Source organism: Falco rusticolus, chromosome W, assembly GCF_015220075.1.
Source record: "Falco rusticolus isolate bFalRus1 chromosome W, bFalRus1.pri, whole genome shotgun sequence".
NCBI classification, from domain to species: Eukaryota; Metazoa; Chordata; class Aves; order Falconiformes; family Falconidae; genus Falco; species Falco rusticolus.
Window position 1 is genome coordinate 17,788,174 of NC_051209.1, and position 21,964 is coordinate 17,810,137.

The following is a 21,964-nucleotide window of genomic DNA, read 5'->3' on the forward strand; positions in this document are numbered from 1 at the left end:
TTCATGTATAAATTCAATGCCTCACAGATCCAATCATCAAAAGATCCAAATATTGGCCAATATATATGATAGGGCCAAATTTCCTCTTTTGTCCACACTTCCATACAGTAATGGACCATTTTTTCCTTAGTTTTCCCCTCCTGAGATGACCAGGAACCCCAGTGCTTGAGCACTGTCCCCAGGGGGCTGCCTGGGGGAATATTTGGCAATTCTTTTTCCTTCTTTTTTCCCTTTTTGGATTTTGACTTATTTTGGCCCATTTTTGGAATTTTGTGGCAACTCTTATTGCCCTTGGCAACTGATAATAGTGTCTTGCAGGGGGTCAGCACCCACCTACGATACCCGGGAGTTTACACCCTTGGATGTCAATACCAATGTCTGCAGGGAGTTTGGGACCTACCACCCACCTGCGAATCCTAGGACTTTTACAGTGGCTTCCTATCACCCTTAGTTACCGGTAAGAGTGTTTTGTAGGGGGTTGAACCCTCCACCCACCTATGTATCCCATAGGAATTGTATTCCCACCCACGAATCCTATAGGACCCGCTTCAGTCCTTCACCAGCCAAGTCCCTCGCGGGAGTTTGGAACCACAGTTAGAAGACCTCCACACTCGCTTCAGAACTCAAATCCTGGCTCCGAACCTAGAGTCCATTTCCAGAACTAGGTTCCGTCTCAATCACACTCTTACACACACAGGAAACTGATCCCACCCAACCGAACGGTGTCCCTTATACTCACAACACCGTCGTCTTCGTTCGGATCTTCATGCACCAGAATTACGGGTATTTTATACTGCAGGGGTTTTTTTAGGAGCTCAGATCCCTTTTGGTTACTGCTTCTCTTTGTCTGTTGATCTCTGGAGACTGACACAGACTGCTACTCACGAGCCACAATCTGTGGGGCGCCCCCCGAGGAGCCACAGTCCAAGAAAGCACACCGATATCACGTCGGGGTCACCAAATTTGTTATAAATGACCAAAATCCAATTTTATAAAAAAAAAAACCCATACAATTTTATTTGGGTTCAATCAATTTAGGCTGAGAAGCAATAAGCAAAGCAGCGCTGGGTGCACAGAGAGCCTCCATTAGCTCCACCACATGCACACAGAGTTCTAAAAGCAGCGTCTTTTATACCAGCATCTTGACCAATCTCTTTTCGCCAGATAATAATCCTGTTCTTCTTCCATTGGGTCATTTGAGTTGCTGGGGTACACCTTCTCCTCCTATTGGGTCATTTGAGTTGCTGGGGTACGCCTTCTCCTCCTATTGGGTCTTTTAGAAGTCTCGAGGTCTTTGTCTCTTGGCGCGCTTTTCTCTTATTGGATCTTCTGAAAGTCTCATGGTTTCATCTTTTGGCGGGCTTTTCTAAGCAGCAATTGCATCAGCTCTAGGCAGGGTTTCTAAGAGGTGGTTACATTGTTTTAAGAGAGAAGCACATTTGTCTATATTTTATTTTTACATGTTCTCAATTTGATTCAAATATTCATCACAATTGTGATATAGGTTATAGTGATCACAAATTATTTTAGATCCACACAGGGTACAACAATTACACTTATCACACCATATTCTATTTTGACACGAATCATGCCTATGTTTTCCACACCTTGAAATCCAATGGTCCCAGCCCACAGCTTTTTCAGGTACTGTTTATAGTCAGGATGACTTTTGTTCCTGTGGCACAGCATACTTCATCCTACCCTTGAGAATACAGTGCTGGTGTGAAAAGTGCAGATATTGCCTGGACAAGATGAAGGAAGGATGGTAAAACCTGTACCAGACAGCACGGATTGTATGACCTAATATGAACAATTTTTCCTTCTTTCTAGGATGGATAGATTCACTCACTATGAGAGTCTGTGTTGGTCAGATGTCTGATAGGAAGAATAGAGTCTGGCTCATCTCCATTGCTGCTCTTTTGATAAACAACTTCCCCTTGACCGCAATGGACCTGGTGTTCTATCTGGTTTTGGCATCCAGGGCACAAAAAGTGCACTCTGTCATTGCAGGCAGAAGCAGGATAGATGATTTTCCACATTAAGGTTCTGGAATCTGGAAAACTGCCTTACCCCAGGACAGCCGATCAGTCAGTAGGATATCTTTTCTTCCACAGCTGCCCATGGAGGTGGGAGGTGGTGGGGGAAGAGGAGAGAACAGTAGAGACTAAGCCTCTTCCAGCTCCCTGTCCTTTCCTTGCTTTCCCCAGATACCTCCCAAGGCACCTTGATGTAGCTGCTGGGACGTGTGCAGAAGGACAGTGAGGGGTCCAGGCACAGAGGGAGCTGCCTGGAGCTGCCTCAGAGCATGTCAGAGGAGCCATGTCTTCTCTTGTCCCAGCCTTAGATTCAAACACAGCTTGTCCACGGCAAGTGGGATGTTCCAGCAAGGCTGTGGTGCTGGGGCAGGGTGGGTTTTGACAACAGTACTTTTTCTGGGGTTAAAGTGAAAAACAAGCTGGTAGTGTGGGACACTGGAGTTTGAAACAGGAGCTTATCATGAACACAAAATGAAAGCAGATGACAGTTACTTTTATCTATTTGTCTTCATTTCAGTGGATTCCCCCTTCACCTACTCCCACCCTCCTCCCATCCCTTTCTTTTGGGTGAATAGCAATTTTTGAACAATCTGTTAGTAGTTACCAGCTCAACTTGCTCGCTTTTGAGCCGTATTTATCACTCATTTCCTGATTTCTTACAAAAGAGTTCTGCTGCCTTTGAGTTCTACAGAGGGGTCTCTTTTCTGCAAGAAAAGAAAGAAGAAACACAGGGAAGCTGTTTGCTCAAAATCTAGAAGAGGAAAGAGCTTCCCCTCACCTTGTTGCCTTCACTTACCTTTTTTCCAGATCTCACTCAAATTAAAATATTTTTTTTCTGTCTGCCCATCCCTTCTTGCTCTATATATCAGCATTACATCACAGATAATAATTATTGAGAAAATCCTAATACAGTGCACTAGTTGGAAGGGATCTTGAAATAGTGTCTGTTTAGGTGCAAAGTAGGACCAGACTTATATAACTGATGGATAATTAGAATCCAGCAGTCTATGAGTTGATCCATCAGAAGATTTGGATTTCCAAACTGCTGCTGCTAAGTCATCCTTAAGAAGGACTGGCTTCAGCTATTGCATCTGCCACCTCAGGAATGCCTTGTCCAGACCTACAGTCTCTCTGGCTCAGGCTAATAGCTGTTAACCCAATTGCTCTGGGTTTTACTTCCAAATCATGGCACGTTTGTTTTTGACAGTTGGCCTGCCCTGAGAGGACCGGACAGTGCCCATTAGTGGAGCGAGCTCTGGGACTCAAAAGAACACAATGCACAATGAGCTTCTCTGCTGGCTGTTGTAGTATAGAGGCCTTTATCCACCATGGCACAAATGCTGGAGCAGCAGTTCCCAAACGATAGTTTTTGGGACTGCAGCTAAGGAGGACATCAGTGGAAACGTATGGGAACTTCTGATCTAAAGAGTAGCATGAACTGTGGGTGTAAGTCCATGATGACACCCTGGGAGAGGGCAAAAACATGCAGACCCCAAAAGGGACCTGGACATCCCTATCAGTGGGAAATGTAACCCAGGTGCAGAAATAAACCCTTTCCTTGTTCTGTGGCATGTGTTTCTGAATGCATCTGAACCCCTACAAAGTCCCCATCTGAGCCAAGGAGAAAGAGAGAAAAAGCAGGGAAGCACAGGTCATTAATTTCCTTTTCACCCTACCCTCTCTAATACATGTGATTTACCTTCCAAAAATTCTACGGAGGTAAGATCTGGTTTCTTAGATGTAGAATAGCTGAGTCCCAAAGATGGCAAACGACTTAACATTATCACACAGTGACTGAGACATGAAAAGAACCCGGGTATTCTGACTTTCCCCGACTTCCCATGTGTAGTGGAATGAAGCTGGGTTAATTAGCATTGATAATATACAACTGTGGGTTGGCTTCAGGGGCAGCGGGTTGGATGATGTAGATAAGGTGCAGGTGTAGCTGGTTAAGTGGTTGAGAGCCAATGAAGAGAGAACATATGCCCTGGATGAGGTGAGAAGGCAGCAGAGGGACTGGTATGAAGAGTATGTTGGTATGAGCTGGTAAAAGACCTTGTTACAGTTTGATAGTTTGGAGAGTGCTGTGACAATTGGTGCCCTGTGTGAGGCCCTTCAGATCATGAGACTGAGTGTAATAAGTGGTGACAGCGGTGATGGCTGTGCTGGGGGATGTTTGAAACAGTAATGGCAGTGACCCAATGTAGCAAAGACAGGTGGGGATAGCCTGTGATCCATATCACGTTGAGATAGGTGGGAAGAGCCTGGGAATCTGGATCAGACACCAGTAAAGGTGAGCCGTTGGGATTAAAGAGAAGGAATCCTGACTGCTGTGGAATTAAGAGACTGAGGGTAATGGGCAATAGCGGTGGAGTGCACAGCTAGATGTGGTAGCAGCCTGCAGTAGTGGTGAGTCCAGAGCAGGTCTAGCTAGACAGTGGTGATGGCTGTGCTGAAGGAAGGCGTGGGAGCAGCACAGTGCTGTGAGCAGCTCTTGCTGTTGCTACTGCTGCTCGGCCTGGTGGTATTCTTGCCAGCGTTTATATGCTCGTTGAAGGTGTCTCCAGTTGAAGAAGAAATGGGCAACCACAAAGATGTTAAGAAGATTTTTCAGGACACAGAATGATGTGTTAGTGCTGTATTCTAGATCTGCTGCTGCTGAAAGCTCACTCGGGTTACTGTCCAGTATGATCCACGAGGCAAAAGGACAAGGCACTATAAGTTCATCAGAACCGCCCTCTGAAGAAATAAAAATCCCAGATGCCAAGAAAGCAGATAAGAAGAAAGGTGGTCAACCTGCAGAAGATGAAAAGCCCAAGATAAAAGTGAAGAAGGAATATGAGTATGAGTTCAGGGACAAGTTGTCCGAATTGTATGAAAAGTTTATTTGTAAAAAGTTTATGATGGTTGGTAAAAACATGAGGTATGAAATCTTAAAAAGCAATAAAAAAAAAAAAAGGAAAAAAGGGGATTTGTAGAGGAGTTAGAGGACTGTATGAAAAAAATATTTGTAAAAAGGTCATAATGATTGTTAAAAACATTAAAAAAAGAAAAAAGGGGGGGAAGTGTAGTGGAATGAAGCTGGGTTAATTAGCATTGATAAAATACAACTGTGGGTTGGCTTCAGGGGCAGTGGGTTGGTCGATGTAGATAAGGTGCAGGTGTGGCTGGTTAAGTTAAGTGGTTGAGAGCCAATGAAGAGAGAGCAGAGAGAGGAAGAAGCAGAGAGGAGAACACATACCCTGGATGAGGTGAGATGGCAGTAGAAGGACTGGTATGAAGAGTATGCTGGTATGAGCTGGTAAAAGACCTTATTGCAGCTTGATAGTCTGGAGAGTGCTGCAACACCCATGTGCTTTTTCACCCTGTTCTTTCCATGTCTGTGAAGTGGTTGTGCACTCAAGTGCGTAGGAACTGCCATGCTTTATGCTCACTGAATCCAGCTTTTACATTTGGGCCTGGCTGGTAGACCTTCCTCTTGAGTTCTTGCAATTTACAATCTGAGAGAGAGGAAAATAAAATGCCCATCTTCAAGATACACTGAAGGGCAGTTTTATTTATGTTATAATAGGAATGATTTTCATCTTGTAGAAAAAAAAATATTTAAAAAGGTTTTCTCCTCTTCCTCAGACACTTAAAATTACTTCTCTTTTCCATTCTCCAAATGCCTCAAATTTTGAATTTGTTTTTATAATCTCTAGCCCCTTTCTTTAGCCCTGAGTGATATTTACCACTGTTTATCCGTGGTCTTCCTCACTCACCTGAATATATGTTTTAAAGATTGAATTTCTTCCCTAAAAGTAGCCCTATTCTATTTTATCCAAAGCCTGGAAGGACACTGTTTCCAAGATGGTATACGGCAGCTTGGATTGCAAAGGCTACCAGCATCTTCTTTCTTGAGCTCCACGTCATGTAGCCGGTGATGCTGTTATTGCTACTGGTCTTTTCATTTCTGAAATTAAGCATGTAACCAAAGGCAGCAGCTCCTTTCATAGCTTTGCTGGAAAGCAAATGAGCCAGGGACAGATATCCAGGCCTTTTCAATTTAGCTGCAAATTGATTTTAGCTCCTGCTGTGGAGCTTGAAGCCAGCCTTTGGCATCTGGCATAGCATTGCTGAGGAGTATCCAGCACAAATTGAGGCCTGTAAAGCCTTTGCTTTGGACACTCTCTTTGCAGGAGTGAATTTTACTCCCAGAGAGCGAAGAGGGTCCCCCGTGGAGAGTCGGCCAAGTCACGACAATCACACCAATACAGCTACATGCCATGCTCGCTTTATTAAACAAACAGGTCATATTTATAACTTAAACCGACTGCTCACCCAACTTTACACACAGGTGATTGGATAAAAGTCTCTGGTCACATGGGCATCCGTGTCACTGTTTGATGAACATGCTGCAGGCACCTGATCAGAGTGTGTTGATTTCACGGTTCCCAGGACTTGCTCTGAACCTGGCTTCTTGTTTGTGCATAGCTTGTTTTCCTTCTCACACTGCTTATTCCCAGGACAATTTAAAGTTGCTCTGCAGCTTCAACTAACAGGCCTGGGTTGTGCAACCAGGACAATGGTAACATATGTCCTCGGTCCTTTAAAAATCCCTCTACATATCCCCCTTTTTCTTTTGGGACAACCCATGTCTGTTTCACAATAGATGTTAACCCTTACTTCAAACAAGAAAACAAACAGCTAAAAACTAAAAACATTACAACAATGATTATAACAAAGCGCATTCCTTCCATCAATAACGTCTTTAACCAACCTGTTATCCCCAATCCTCTCAACCATTCATCAAAGGGATTATTATCAGCAAGAATATGCTTCATGTTTCCCTGCAGTTGTGACAACTTCTTGTGCATCAATATGGAATGATCGGAAAGGTTCACACAACACATCCCTTCAAAATCCTCACAACCGTGCCCATGTGCTAATAACAAAAAACATCTCTCGGCTCTATTTTGTAACGTAGCAAGCCTAACACTATCTACATCAAGCAATAGTGAACTTAAAATCTGTGATGTAAGATTAAATTGTTTCTATCCCCAGCACGCTAACCTTCGTATGTTCTTAGCGTTTAATGCTGTCATTGCTCCTGGCATAAATACGGAGGCTAGGACATTTGCTGCTACAGACTGCAGATCGACCCGGTCATTACATGTTTCATCAAAGGTGCGCAGTGCCCTCCGTGATCTATGAGATTGTTCAGTCATTTTTAATAAGTTTTTCATATGTGGAACAAAGAAAGTCAAACACCCTAAATAACATGGTCCACCGACAGGATACAAAGGAATCCCTGGCCACGCTCTGTCCCCACATATCAGAGAGACTCCCGGTGGCAACTGATAACCCCCTGATACATCTATATGGAAACCCCCAGTTTTCAGTTCACACCAAATTGGTGAACTGGTTAGATTTTGAAACCCTGTATAAAACCCCTGTTCACCTTGATGTGTTAGCCATAACTGCCATGGGTCACCAAACCAAATTACTCCAGTGCCATTCACGGGTTGAAGGGGTGATGACATGTTGGTACAGTCTGCCATACCAGTTGCAGTAACATTAACATATTCAACAGGTACAATGCTAGCCAATAGGTCTAACTCCTGCAAAGGTAAATGATGTGGCTGATTTAAATCCTCAATAACCATCTTCTGCCACGCTGCATTACGCACAGAAGGCCAAACATATTGACCATTTGGACTCATACATGTACCGTTCTGATTGGAAGTCAGATCCACTGCTTTAACATTCCAAAAACCATCAAAATTTGTTTCATTCTCTTGCAGGGGAATACCAATTAAACAAGTTCTAAAGGGGTTGTCTGCCTGTTGCAGACTTAAACAAAAGTCTGTTACTCCCGTGATATTTGCCCGTGTCACCCATATGTTTGTCCTAGGCAAGATGTCAAAAATACTTTGGCCAATGGGTAAAAAATTCATCAAGACCGTAAACCAAGTCCACCACTGAAACATGTTTAGTCCTACAATTTCCACAATATTATATTTTTTTTTTGCATTCCACCCCACAAATCTGTGCTTTCACAGATTCTGATGATGTATACTGTCTCAAATCAGCACGGTATTACACTAGTCGTATGCTTTCTCTTGCTTCATGCCCAGTTACTAATCAAACACGTACACTCTTTACACCATTTACATTTAAGCTTTGGCTTACAGAACCGTTTCACCCCACATAGCATACATTGGCATAATACCCACGGTTTACATCCCCTACAACATAGACAGTTTATTCTGTCTGCTCGCTCTGAGTCTTCTCTTCCATCTTCTGATCTTGACATACAGGTTGCACAAACTTGCTAGGGACCCATATAGATCCTTTATCTGTGGAGATACAAAAATGACCTCTACTGATAAATAACACCGGATTAGGTCCTTCCCATGCACCTGAAGCCATATTTTTATACAGAACATTCAAACCAGGAACTGTAGTTGTTTGGCTCCCTCACGCTGTTTGGTGATGTATAACAACAGGTGGTCCCTCTCTACCCTCCGTAAGGGAGAAATAGTTTAAGGTAAAAGCACCTTAGTCAACCATTTAGTTACATCAATGTCCTGTGATACTTTCTGTCTCTGAAGATAATCCTTCAGGGTATGGTTTGCCCTTTCAACAACTGCTTGCCCCGTTGGGGAGTGAGGAATCCCTTTGACGTGTTTAATTCCCCAAGTTGTCATAAACCCAGCAACTCATTGACTACTATACGCTGGACCATTGTCTGTCTTTATTTCTGCAGGTACTCCTATGACAGCAAAACAAGTCATTAAGTGTCTCTCCACATGTAATGCCTTTTCACTGGTTTGTGCAGTGGGCCATATAAACTGAGAATAGGTGTCAATTGTGACATGCACATACTTAAGCTTCCCAAAGTCAGGTACATGTGTTACATCCATTTGCCAAACCTGAAGTGCCTTCAGACCTTTTGGGTTAGTGCCCACCCCTAAACCAGATCCATGATGACTACATTGAGGACAGGAGCGAACAATACCCTTTGCATCTGCTATGGGTATTTGATACTGTCCATGTAAAGACTTCGCATTTTGATGAAACATCTTGTGGCTGTTACGAGCTTATTCAAACTTATTTGTTGGAGGAGTTATTGCCAGACAGCCGACTGCTTCATCAGCTCTAGCATTACCTTCGCCCAACCCAATGGTCCACTGATGACTTCTAATATGCATAACACAAAATTCATGTTTTCTCTGACGAAGAGTACTACGCAGTTGTATAAACTTTTCACCAAGATGTTGGTTCTTTGTCTCTCTCAACAAGGCATCTTCAATGCGCTGTACTACACCAACTACGTACAATGAGTCTGATACTATGTTTACAGGTGTATTGTTCCAGCTTCCCAATGCCCAACACACTGCTTTCAGTTCTAAGGTTTGAAGGTTGTCCCGTGGTTCACCGGTGATCACTTGTTTCTGCCACTGATTATGGGATTGCCATACACACGCAGCCGCCTTCATCTTTTGTCCTGCATCTGTAAACACCTTTGGCCCTTCAACTGGTCTTTTTGAGCATAATGGTCTCGCAATCCACTGGTAATGTTCTAACATCTTCCAGAGAGGTCCCTTTGGCCGGTTGTTGTGTACAACACCTGTATAAAACATCAAGGCTTCCTGTATGGCTGTTGAATGTCTCGGGAGCCACTCATAATCATCACCACAGACTGGAATACTGATATCTGCCGGTTCAGTCCCATCAATTTCAACAGTCCTGTCTCTTCCTTTTCTCACCAAGGCCACTATTGCTTCAGGATGACTTAAAATACGATGTCTGGGTTGCAATGGCAAAAACAACCACTCTAAAATGATCGCTGTATTTTCCCCCTTTTTCTTTTGCCATTGCAAAATAAGGGCAAAAGGTGAAGTGGCAGCATTACAAACCAAAAAAGATAATGGATGATTTGCCATTCGGCAACCACACCAGCCAGTCTGAATCTTGCGGGACACAACTTCTAGGGCAGCCCGCTGTTCTGGTGAACAAGTTCAAGGGCTGTTGGCTTCGGTGCCACGCAACCAGGATCGGAACTGTTGCAAATCATTGTTAGTGAGGCCAACTATATTACGAACCCACTGTAGGTCTCCTAAAAGCCTTTGAGCATCATTCAGATTAGTTATTTGTGTATTAAGGGTCACCTTCTGTGGTCGGATCTGAGCATCCGAGATGAGCCAGCCTAGATATTTCCATGGGGCCGAATGTTGAACCTTCTCAGGCGCCACAATCAAACCACATGATAGAAGGTGGTCAACAAGTCATTCCAGTTGATCATCTGAAATCCCTTGTTCAGCAGCCAATAAAATATCGTCCATATAATGGTAGATCAGGACGTGAGGCCAACGCTGCCCTACCGGAACAAGTGCCCAATCTACAAAAGTCTGACACATCGTAGGAGAGTTCTTCATTCCTTGTGGTAAGACAACCCATTCATACCGTTTGGCTGGAGCGGCACGGTTTATTGATGGCAGAGTGAACGCAAATCTGAGCGTGTCGTAAGGATGTAAGGGAATCGTGAAGAAACAGTGTTTCAAGTCTATCACAACAATTTGCCAATTCTGAGGGATCATTGTAGGAGTTGGAAGACCAGGTTGCAACGCTCCCATTGCTAACATCTGATCATTAACTTTCTGTAAATCATGTAAGAGTCGCCATTTCCCAGTTTTCTTTGGTATCACAAAAATAGGGGTATTCCAAGGACTTGTTTAAGGTCGAATATGACCTATTTTCAGTTGTTCCTGCACCAATTCCTCAGCAACGCACAGCCGTTCTTCTGTCATTGGCCACTGGTCTACCCAAATTGGCTTTTCTGTTAACCATGTAATCTTCAGTATTGGTGCCTTCCAATCAGTGGCCGTAGCACAAAATGCTGATCAGTTGTCATAACTAGTCCCAATGGTGACAAAACATCCTGTCCAATCAACCCAGACAATGTGGGTGGGAGTTGCTTTACGTATGGTCGAATTACAATAGCCTGGCCGTCTTCAAACTGCAATGTAATCAAGTCTTTACTCTGCTTCAGGGCTTTTGCACCTCCTACTCCTACCACTTGGGTGATTGGAGATTGCAGTTCCCAATTCTGGGGCCATAGATGTTGATTAATGATGGTGACATCTGCCCCGGAGTCTAATAGAGGTTCCAGAGAAATGTGCTGACTGCCTTTCTTCAATTAATCTTCTGATATGGTCTTTGATTAAGATCTAACGTGAAACACACCTCATGTTCAGTAGAACCAAAACAGTCTTCTCCTCTTATCTTAGATGTCTGGCCTCATTGTCCGAGTTGCTCATAAGATTGTCGATGCGCAACAAGGCTGTCATAGGGAAGTATTTGAGCAATTTTACTTCCTTTTGCAATAGTAACAGGTGGCTGTAATGCATAGGCCATAACTTGTACGTGTCCCGTAAAATCTGCATCAATTATTCCAGGTAAAACAATTACTCCTTGCTTTCCTGTTGAAGATCTCCCTAACAGAAGTCCTCCAACTGGAGAATTCACGTTAGACAAAGGTCCTTTTACTTCAGTTGGAATTAAAATCACTTATTTATTATTCAAAGTTACTTTTACTGTGGTTGCCACATCCACCCCGAGGCTCCCCTGGGTGGGTGGGACGCGCTGGTATAAGAAACCACATTTCTCATCTGCATTGTTGGGGCCTGTACTTGTGTCTTCACGCATAGACCCGACGTGCCACACTGCATGTTTCCTGACCTGTTATATCTACAAACAGCAGTAGCATGTGAATCTAAGTTACATTTGTGACACCAAACAGTCTTTGAACAAGTACGCCTCGTGTCCAGATTCACTACATCGATAACAAATACCAAATCCTGATTTACCATTTTTCCCCTTTCGATGTCCACCTATATGATTTGTTAAGGCTGCTGTGATTATATGCCCTTGCTCCCTCAACGCAGCAGTAAAGGCAGCCGCTTGGTTATTTTGTTCAGCTCAAGTAGCTCTAATCAACATTTCATCTACGGGACTTCCTTGGGGTAGTGTTGCTAAGATTGCCCTTGTTCTTGGGTTAGCCCCTTCAAAGGCGAGGGTGCGGAACAGATGTTCCTGCAGGTCCAAAGGTAAATCAGAATTGTCCTTTAATGCTGCAGACAAACAGTTTACAAATTGTCCATAGGGCTCCTTTGTCCCCTGACGAACAGTGGCTTAGGAAGCACGTTTCTTCTTGTCTGGCACAGATAAAAGGGCTCGATGTGCTAAAGTTTGAGCAAGTTGATGCATTTGTACAGGATACTGCAATTGAACCTGCGTAGTAAAGTCCCTGCCCAGTTAACATATCTGCCCGTATACCATAAAGCGGATCTCCTATATGTGGATCTTGATGTCTATTTGCTTCCTCTACGGCTAGTCTCTTCCACTCCCTCTCAAACATTAAATATTGAGGAGTCAATAACAAAGAAGCAAGTCCAGCACAATCAGCAGGTGAAAGAACGTCTGCTGTGAAAATAAACTGTATAATCTGTCGTGCAGCCTCTGAACGCAAGCCATGAGTAGTAACCGTTTGCTTTGCTTGTTGCAATATTTTCCAATCATGCGGCTCCCATCGTGCACCAAGGTTATTAATCATTACTGGACAAGCTAATGAGCTGGTCACCTGCCAATCACCCTCCAAAATAGCATCACGAACACCACCAGACCAACGCTGTAGAATTGGATCTTTTCTCAAGTTCAGCATCGGCAGGGTAGTTGGGCTAACTGGAGGAACTACAGGTATTGAAGTAGTAGGCAGGTTCATTTCAACTCGCTTTTCCAGGTTTCTTAATTTATCTATTACCTCCTGTAAGGATTTCCCTGTATTGTTATCACAAGGTTTCTCCCCTCCTTCCTCCTCAAATTCATCCGATGATGTTTCAGGAAGAGGAGGATACGACATCGGATGGCACTTTTGCCCACCCTGATTTGACCTACGAGCTGTCACCACCCTCCATTTTGGTCTTGCTCCACCCACAACTCCGATTGGTGCAGCAGGACTCACTGCTCCGCCTTCCTGGGGAGGCTCAACAGCCTCTTCCGGTTTCAGCTCAGTTACAACAGACCCCCAAGGAGTAACTTCCTGTTTGTCCGCTGTCTTATCTAAAAACTCCTGTACTGTTGAACACACAGGGGCTGACATACCCTTCATAGGGCAAGTATGCCCAACTCCAAAAAATGTAGCCAAGAGACAAGGCTTAGGTGAATCACCCTTCTGCTCTATTGTCTGTTCTACCACATCTCCTCCCAATGCTTCTATAGCTGCTGCCGCTACTTTTTTTTCCGCCTTCATAGTTTCCAGAGTGTTATAGACCACCACGTAGCTCCTAACGCTTTAGCTTCTTTTCCTTCTTTACCTCCCTCCATCATAGTATCCCAGAGGCAATTTCCCACTTCATTCCGTAATACTAAACAATAATGCAGGCTTGAGAATCATATCCTTTTTTCCTGCCCAGCGAACAAATGTCTCCACTTCCATTTCTTTAACACCCTCCCCTCTCTTAAAGAGGATGCCAGTTAACAGTTTAATTGCCACGTCTAATTCCATCACTGTCTTCCTGAGAGCTCCCCCTCTCACAGAAAGGATATCAACGGGGAAGCCCCGCTGCACTCAACGCAGTCTTCCTTAGTGCGCCCCCCCAGAGAGGAATTTAGCGGAGAGCCCTGCTGCAATTTACTCTCTGCGGTCTTACCACCAGCGGTGGTGTGATCTTCAGCTCTATACTGAACTCTGGCCTCCGCTTTTCACCTTCCAGGTTCCACCCGCCTCTGACCTCCAGCTCCCTAATCAGACAACATCCCCTCGGGTCCAATGCACAGAGACTTCCACATTTAAGCAAACAGCATTTAAGCTAAACCGCATTCAAGCAAATAAGTGGGTCCCTGTCCAGGCACCAGATGAAGAGGGTCCCCCATGGAGAGTCAGCCAAGTCACGACAATCACACCAATACAGCTACATGCCGTGCTCGCTTTATTAAGCAAACAGGTCATATTTATAACTTAAACCAACTGCCTACCCAACTTTACACACAGGTGATTGGATAAAAGTCTCTGGTCACATGGGCATCCGTGTCACTGTTTGATGAACATGCTGCAGGCACCTGATCAGAGTGTGTTGATTTCACGGTTCCCAGGACTTGCTCTGAACCTGGCTTCTTGTTTGTGCATAGCTTGTTTTCTTTCTCACCCTGCTTGTTCCCAGGACAATTTAAAGTTGCTCTGCAGCTTCAACTAACAGGCCTGGGTTGCCCAACCTGGACAATGGTAATCCCTCTACAAGAGAGTGCAAAGGATGGGAGGGAGATTGACTTCTCAGACCTTTCATCACCTCTTCCAATGCCCCTTGCAAGCATCTCAGCTCTGTGCAGTAGCCCTTTGGGGGGTATGTACTTTTAGCCTCCTTTTAGAGCTGGGGAAGCAGAGCTGCCTAGAGGTGATATCATAGGTGTGGCATAAATGCCTTTATTTGTGGTTTGACACTCACAGGCACCTAAAGGACTTACATTTGATCATTTCTGACTTCAGAAGACCTATAGAGGTATCCAAGTTTAAGCATTCCAGTTTTGAAAGTTTCATCCCAAGAGAGTTGACAAAAGTGGTGCTGCCATGTTGGTGATAGAAGCAGACACAAAACCTAGGAGTCTGGCTCTCCAGCTGCCTCCCTTAAACATCAGTTAGTTACATTCCTTCTCCTATAGTACAGCAGAGTATGGCAGCCTACAGGGTTATGGGAAAGTACAGGGAGTTCTGCTGAATTTGGCTAAGAAGAACTACATTATGGGAAATCCAGTAGATTAAGCATGTATTCTTTTACCATTTTAAAGTTCATATGATATCTTCTAACATCAAAGAAATATTCCTTCCCCCCCCAAAAAAAAAAAAACTGGTTGGGGGGATCCCAGGAAAACCTTTGAAAGTCCTGAATACTTTGCCCCAGAAATATTTTTAAATAATAAAATCCATCACCAAAAGGTCCGCTCCAGCTCTGTTACCCACTACTCTGGGCAACCTGTGAAGCAAGCTCAGGGTAATGTCAAAAGCAGGGAGATGTCAGCCCTATAGTATGCATCTCCCCTCTCATTGTCAGGTCTCTTCTCTTGCAAGAGCAGAAAGCCATGCAAGATCTTTGTGGGGAGGAGGGAGTATAGTTTTTTCTATATATAAAAATGGTGGTTCAGGAATGTTCCTCTACAGTGGCACTTAAGAGCTGAAAGCCCCTTTAAATATCAGTGCCTCTGCAGCAAACTAGTTAACCCTTTGCTTTGGATTCACAAGCATCCATTTAACACCCTCCTTTGCACCTGCAGCAGGGAAAGCACTGAAAAATAGTTACCATCACTCTGCTTTTTTTTGCCATTACTCATACATGCATCATCCCTCCTAAATCTGGCATGATCATAACTTAGCCACAGTGTCTAAAAAAGCTCATAATGTTCTTCAAGACTAGTCATTTCACTGACCCTAGAGCAAATTCATTTTAGCACTGTTGCTTCATATGGGTGCAGATTCAATGCTTCCCACCTGGTTACACCTTACAGGTTTTATCTAACTCCAAAGTCACCCTTCTGCCACTATCTCCAGTAGTTCCCCCTGCATATTTCCACTTCCTAATGTTATTTACTGTTGAGACCAATAGGCTAGTTAATTAACTTCTGGCTGCAGGCCCCTATTTCAATTTGAAGAGGACTGGAAAATACTACAGAATCCAGGAAAGTCCTGGAAAAACAACAGGACTCTTCCAGTTTGATTAGATAAAGATCTTTTAATCCTTTTCTGTCATGCTAATGTTTTCTGGAGAACAATTACATTCAGCAAAACAAGAAGAGACTGAAAATTCTTGTTTGATGCTTTCAAAAGTGGTTTTTGTAACAATAGGACACTGTGGAAAAAGGCTTTTCTATCACTCCACACCTCTTGATTAGTTTAGATAATCAATACATCCTGATTATCTACATAGAATTGCTTCAAGAATTATCAGAAGTAACATTAATTTAGTAAAGCTTTTCTTGCTATTAGATTCATTTCCTTCCCAATTATCTAAGCATTTGCTCACTCTTTACTGTGATAGAAGAGGAATCACAGATGTGTTCTCATGTGCTGGGAGGACTCCTTCCTCTTTGCAGAATAGTTTATTTCAGAAACAGAAAAACACAATTCAGTGATGTCTGGAAGAGGTGATGTTTCATTATGGGATACACCTTTCAGTTAGAGGGGCAGAGAGCTAAAAAAAGTACTAGCTCCAAGTCAAAACTGTAGAATGCAGTCAAAGTTATCTTTTGACAAATCTGATTAAGTTACCTTGGTACAGCAGGTCCTTCATCACAGCACTATCCAAACTAGCCAGCTACAACAAGGCTTTTACCACCCCATACCAGGTTAACGCCAATAAGTAGTCCCCATACCTGCCCCAGCACAGCCACCAATCCCCCACAAGGTTTCAAAAGTTCATCTACTGTCCAGGCTGTTTCTTTAGCCTCTTCAGGCCAGTCCACCCTGCTTCTTGCCTCTGCTGTGTCTAGAGTCTTCTTTCTCTGAGCTCCTCTTTCAGCCAGCCTCTCCTCATCCAGGCCCTCACCTTATCTCTCTTCCATCCAGGGCACATACATCCTTTCCCTCTGCTTCTTCCAAAGCCCTCTTCATTTAATCCTCCTCTTTCTTCCCCCTTAGAGCTATTTAACTACTTAGCAGGAACCAGCCACAGCTGCACATTATCCACATCAGCCAACCCACAGCTGTATGTTTTCAATGTTAATTAATCTGCCTTCATTCCTCTATAATTTCTCTACAGTCCTTTTCTTATCTTGGGTCGATTTGTTGCTGGTAGTATGTAGTTTGAAGACAGTTTTTGCAGGGAAATTTCCTTATAGTCTTTTTGGTAATTTCCTCTTGAAAAAATGGATCAGGCTCTGGGCTTCCTAGAGGACTGTTTGTAAGATGGTTACTGCTACTGCATACCAGAGAGGTTCTGTGTTTGACTTGCTGGTTTATAATGCAGGAGATTTCTGGCTGCTCCCAGGACAGTGATTCCATGTGAATCGCCCTTTTTTTGACTTTGTTGTGCCATCTAGAAAATATGGATAACAACTTTTCCAATGTTTGCATGCTTTAATCTGGTCCTTCTTGACAGTAAGTTCTTTGACTTCAGGGGAGCTGTACTAATTTACAGCAACAGAAAGTCTGCCTTTCAAATGTTATTGACCTGTTCTCCAACTCTGTGGGTGATGAAAATGCTAAGCTTTCCTGAAATTAGAGATGAGGGTGACTAGTTGGCTTGGTAAGAGTAGAATTGTGAGATGCCCATCTCTAAGGGAGAAGAGCAAGGTGTTTTACCACAACTCCATGCTGTGTGTCTCCTGTATAAAACAGGACCTGATGGAGTGAGGTGCTTATCAGCTGCAGTGAAAGAAGAGGAAGAGCAGTGGAAGCAGTAGGAGGGACTCTTCACAACAGATTTAATGGAAACACGTTTTAAATATAATGAAAGGCCTCACTGAGCTGTTTAAAAAGAAAGAGAGGGAGATAAAACAGCAACCAAACCTGATGATGTACTGTCTTGTTAACAGCATGTCGCCGAATTTAGCAGAAGGAAGCTTCTCCCACACATCTCCCCTCGCACAAATGCAACTGTCACAACCTCCTGAGCTCTGAAGCACAGCTTTGATCCTGTGCACCTCTGCCCCAGTTCTGCAACACATATAAAGGAGAGGAAAGGGGAATTACCTAGCAGATTTTCTGGGGGAACAAAGGATATCATTGCCAAGACAGGGTTAATTACCATGACAACAACACTTCCCCAGCATCTTTCCTTTCTCTGTTAGAATGGCCCCCCTTCACCCTTCTCATGTCCTCCTCCCTTCCCCTCACTGCATGTGTTGTGTTAATCTAATTTGTTCAGCTCAGTGGCTAAACAAATAACTGCAAACTTGGTGCTTATTCAGATGCATGCCAAAAGGGGGCAGAGCTCTCTGAAATGATATTTACTTGGTTATCCAATGATACACAAGTTGTGTAAGAAAGGACAAGGCCTGGGTAGGGAGCAGATGGAGAGCAAAGTGAGATAAAAGAGAAGGGACTCCCTAAATGCTGAGTGATTTTTCACTGTGTCCTGCTGCAGTTGGGCAGATTGGACTGAGTGAAGTTGGTCATTGGAGTGTGATGTGGAAAGGCTGTAGAGGAAATCTACTTCCAAGGATTTCTACCAAAGTCCCAGCAGTGACTGGCAAAATTGCTAGAGAAAAGGAGAAAGGTTTCCTGGGACTATAGGGTCCCAGAAAAAGATCTTATAACAAAATATGCTCCGGGCAAGACCTGGGCCTCTGAGCGACTTTGTGCGATGTCTGACCTAATGAGGTGTTTGGCCTTTTCAATTTATTTCCTAATTTAGTAATTCTACTTGTGCCCATGAATCCTGTTTCCCTCTTTTTATGTGACACTTGAGTTCTCAGAAATCCTCAGGGATACTCAGTCTTTCAGAGCTAGGTCATTTGGTTGGCCTAAAATTTGAGAATTGCCAATGAAAGGAAAAAGGAATCTCTTCCCATAAAGTGTTCTTTACACCAAGGAGTTCTGGCCATGTACTGGAATTGAGAAAATATCGCCATGGACCATATAGAGCCCACTTGTTCTACTAATTGCGTATCTTGGCCAGTTTTGTCACACTTCAATTCCATGATATTTTTGCTCACATTGGTTTTAAGTTGTTCATACCATTGAGTTACTGGCCTTTGTTCACAATAGGTGGTCTCATTTTTATGTTCCAGATTGGTCAGATTCATAGTTAAAATTCCCCATGGAATAGATTCACCTACTGCCCTCGGTATTGGTAGACAAGCAGTAATCTGCATAACATTTTTTAAATTAGCAAAACCTTTAATCAATCCTAACATCAAATTTTCCTCAGACATTTGTTTGGGAATGTTAATTACTTGTTCTGTTTCCAGTTGTCTCTTATTCCTATCCACCAAGTTAGTCCATGATCCTACCAACACTACCAACCAAAATAAAATCCAAAGGACAATCATAACCTGATATGAAATATTAGACATGTTTCAAAGTCAATTTTAAAGTCTCTGGGTCACAATTGACAATCCTCCATGGAGTAGGTGCTTTCTTCACTCGAGTATAATGTATCCAAGCATCTGATTCTGCTATCTTGATAGCTTTAAAAGTGGTTAACAGTATCTGAAAAGGTCCTCTCCAACATTCCTGTAAAGGTTTGGAGGTCCAGGTCTTCACATAGACATAGTCTCCCGGTTGGAAATCATGCACTAGATTCTCCAGGGATAAAGGTCTATTCCAAATTACTGCACTCCAAATTGCAGACAAAGTTTTCCCTAGAGAAAGCAAATAGTTATACAGATCTTGTTTTCCTTTTACATATATGTTTGGATTTGGTTCTGGAGACTCATATGGTTTTCCATATAATAATTCATAAGGACTGACTGAGGTTCCACTCTTTGGCTGTACCCTGATTCGTAATAATGCCAAAGGAAGCATCTGAGGCCACTTTAGACTAGTCTCTTGACAAATTTTACTTATTTGTCTTTTTAAAGTTTGATTCATCCTTTCCACCTTCCCACTAGATTGTGGTCTCCAAGAGGCATGTAAATCCCAATTAATACCCAATACTTTGCTAATACTTTGGACTATTTCGGCAACAAAGTGTGGACCTCTGTCAGAATAAATTCCAATAGGAACTCCAAATCTCGGAATTATTTCTTGTAATAACCACTTCACTACTTCTTTTGCTTGTGTGGTGTGACAGGGAAGGGCTTCTGGCCATCCTGTAAAAGTATCAACCCCTACCAGGATGTACCGGTACCCATTTTGTCTAGGTAACTCTGAAAAATCTACTTGCCCATAATCTCCAGGTTCTGTACCAGATTTCAATCTACCCATTTGAACCGTTTTCTTAATCACTGGATTATTTTTCAAACATACTTCACACTTTGCAGTTACCATTTTAGCTATTCCCAACATTTTAACTGATACTACTTGTTTTCGTAAAGAAGCTACTAAGGCTTCTGCTCCCCAGTGACATTCCTGATGTTTTGTTTGAATTATCTCTCTCATCAGAAGAGGTGGAATTACTACTTGTGTTGCGACGGAGGGAAGACACAGTCACTCAATATGAGTGATCAGCAGACTTCGTTTATTGTCCCTTACAGTCACCTTTTATGCCTTGTTATAATTAGCTCATACATATTACAAAAGTTAAGCTCATTATTGGTTAGTTACCTAAATATCCAGTCCGCCCCTAGTTTCTCTTCTGTAGTTATCTGTTCCCACCTGCAACATTCTTTTCCCACCGCAGTCTTCCTGTTATTTTGTAACTTTTGCTTTACTTCAGATAAGCTGAGAGCGATGTGCATTTTTGTCCAGCCAGCTGGACTATGTCTATGTGACCCTTTTCAGCTAGCCAGTTATCCACAATTCCCCCGTTTTTATTTTGGGCGACATAGGCTTGGTTGACCATTTTCAATAACAGCGTTTTAACACAGGAAAATACACAGCCAACTTATAAAATCTCAGTTCAGAAGTATAATTCCTGAAATACTTGAAAAATAAAGTTAGCTTGAAGCTTTAATTTAGATGCTCTTTCTGTTCCAGTGATATAAAAAGTTTAAAAAATTCAAAGGTAATTTTACAGTTCTGAACCTGGACTAATGCAAGCTCAAAACCCAAAAAGAAACCAAACTGATGTTTGACTAGGAATATTTGCAAATATTTTAGTGGAAAATCCCTGACCATTAACAATTTTCTGTCCAAATAACAACTGCCCTTATGCAACCAACCAGTCCATACATTTTCTAAAGAATACCTCATTGATATCAAAGAATTAACAAAGGGGAAAAATTAGTTCAAAGCTATATACATTCATAAGGGGATTTTTCAATAGTTACATACAGATTTACACACTAAGCCATAATGGCTTGTAGGTCATACACACAAGAAGAGTACATTGCTTATCTGTCTGAATGTCTATGCTAAATTTGACAACTATGCCACAAGCCAAGCCTACATGGGTGCTGTGTGTTATGCACGTTCCTTAACAAACAGAAGTATAATAGACAAATTCCCAAGATCTAGTCCCCAACCTAATTATATTATTTTATAGCCAATTAAGGAAAATAACACAAATGTGCATATCTACATGTGCACACACCTTTTAGTTCAGAACCAATCTGTGATAAAAGGCCTTAGCCTTATGGCATCATCGAATCTTAACGAGTACAGTAATTAAAAATGCAGTCTTACTGTAAGGGCGATTTATGCTGACATTCCCTCAAATGCTACACGTGAGTATTTCTTACTCAACTGCCTCAAGTTAAAATAGTAGTATTTGTTAATATGTATTAAAAAATCATTAATTCTCTACAATAGCAGTTGACTTTCATAACACTATGTAAGCAAAAGAGGCTTAAGATGGGTTTTCTGAATACTGACAATTTATTTTAGACTGTCTAAACTCAGGTCTTGACAGATTTCACTCTGCCAGACGTAGAAACACTGTTGCACTCCAGTTGTGATATCCCTTTTCCCAAGTTGTCACATGCACATCTCGCTCAAGCAACATTATTGTTAAAGTTTCTCTCTGCTACATAAAAGCATACTGCACTTGTAGATATAAAAGACAGCACCCTTACTTAGATTATTACCTTATTACCTCATAATTCTTAGTATACCTTGTATCTCTGATTTCATCACTTCAAAAATTCACCAGAAGCAGATAAAACCACAGCATCAGACTAAACTACACCTTAACTGCTGATTCAAATAAAGGCATTCTCTTCAGATATGCCTAATGCTTACAAATAATTTTGGCTGGTTTTGATCAAAAAACTATTATTACAATAATGATCAAAAATAATAATCCCGTTTGCAAAATGCCTTTAAGCCAGCCTCCTAGTCCCAACCAATTTCCACA

The 21,964-nt window shown here is 42.6% G+C and overlaps 1 protein-coding gene across 1 annotated transcript in view; it reads left to right on the forward strand.

The window, feature by feature from the left end:
• Positions 1-21,964, forward strand: part of LOC119140719 (CUGBP Elav-like family member 4) — a 746,613-nt gene that overhangs the window by 166,872 nt on the left and 557,777 nt on the right. The gene's annotated exons all lie outside the window — the stretch shown is intronic.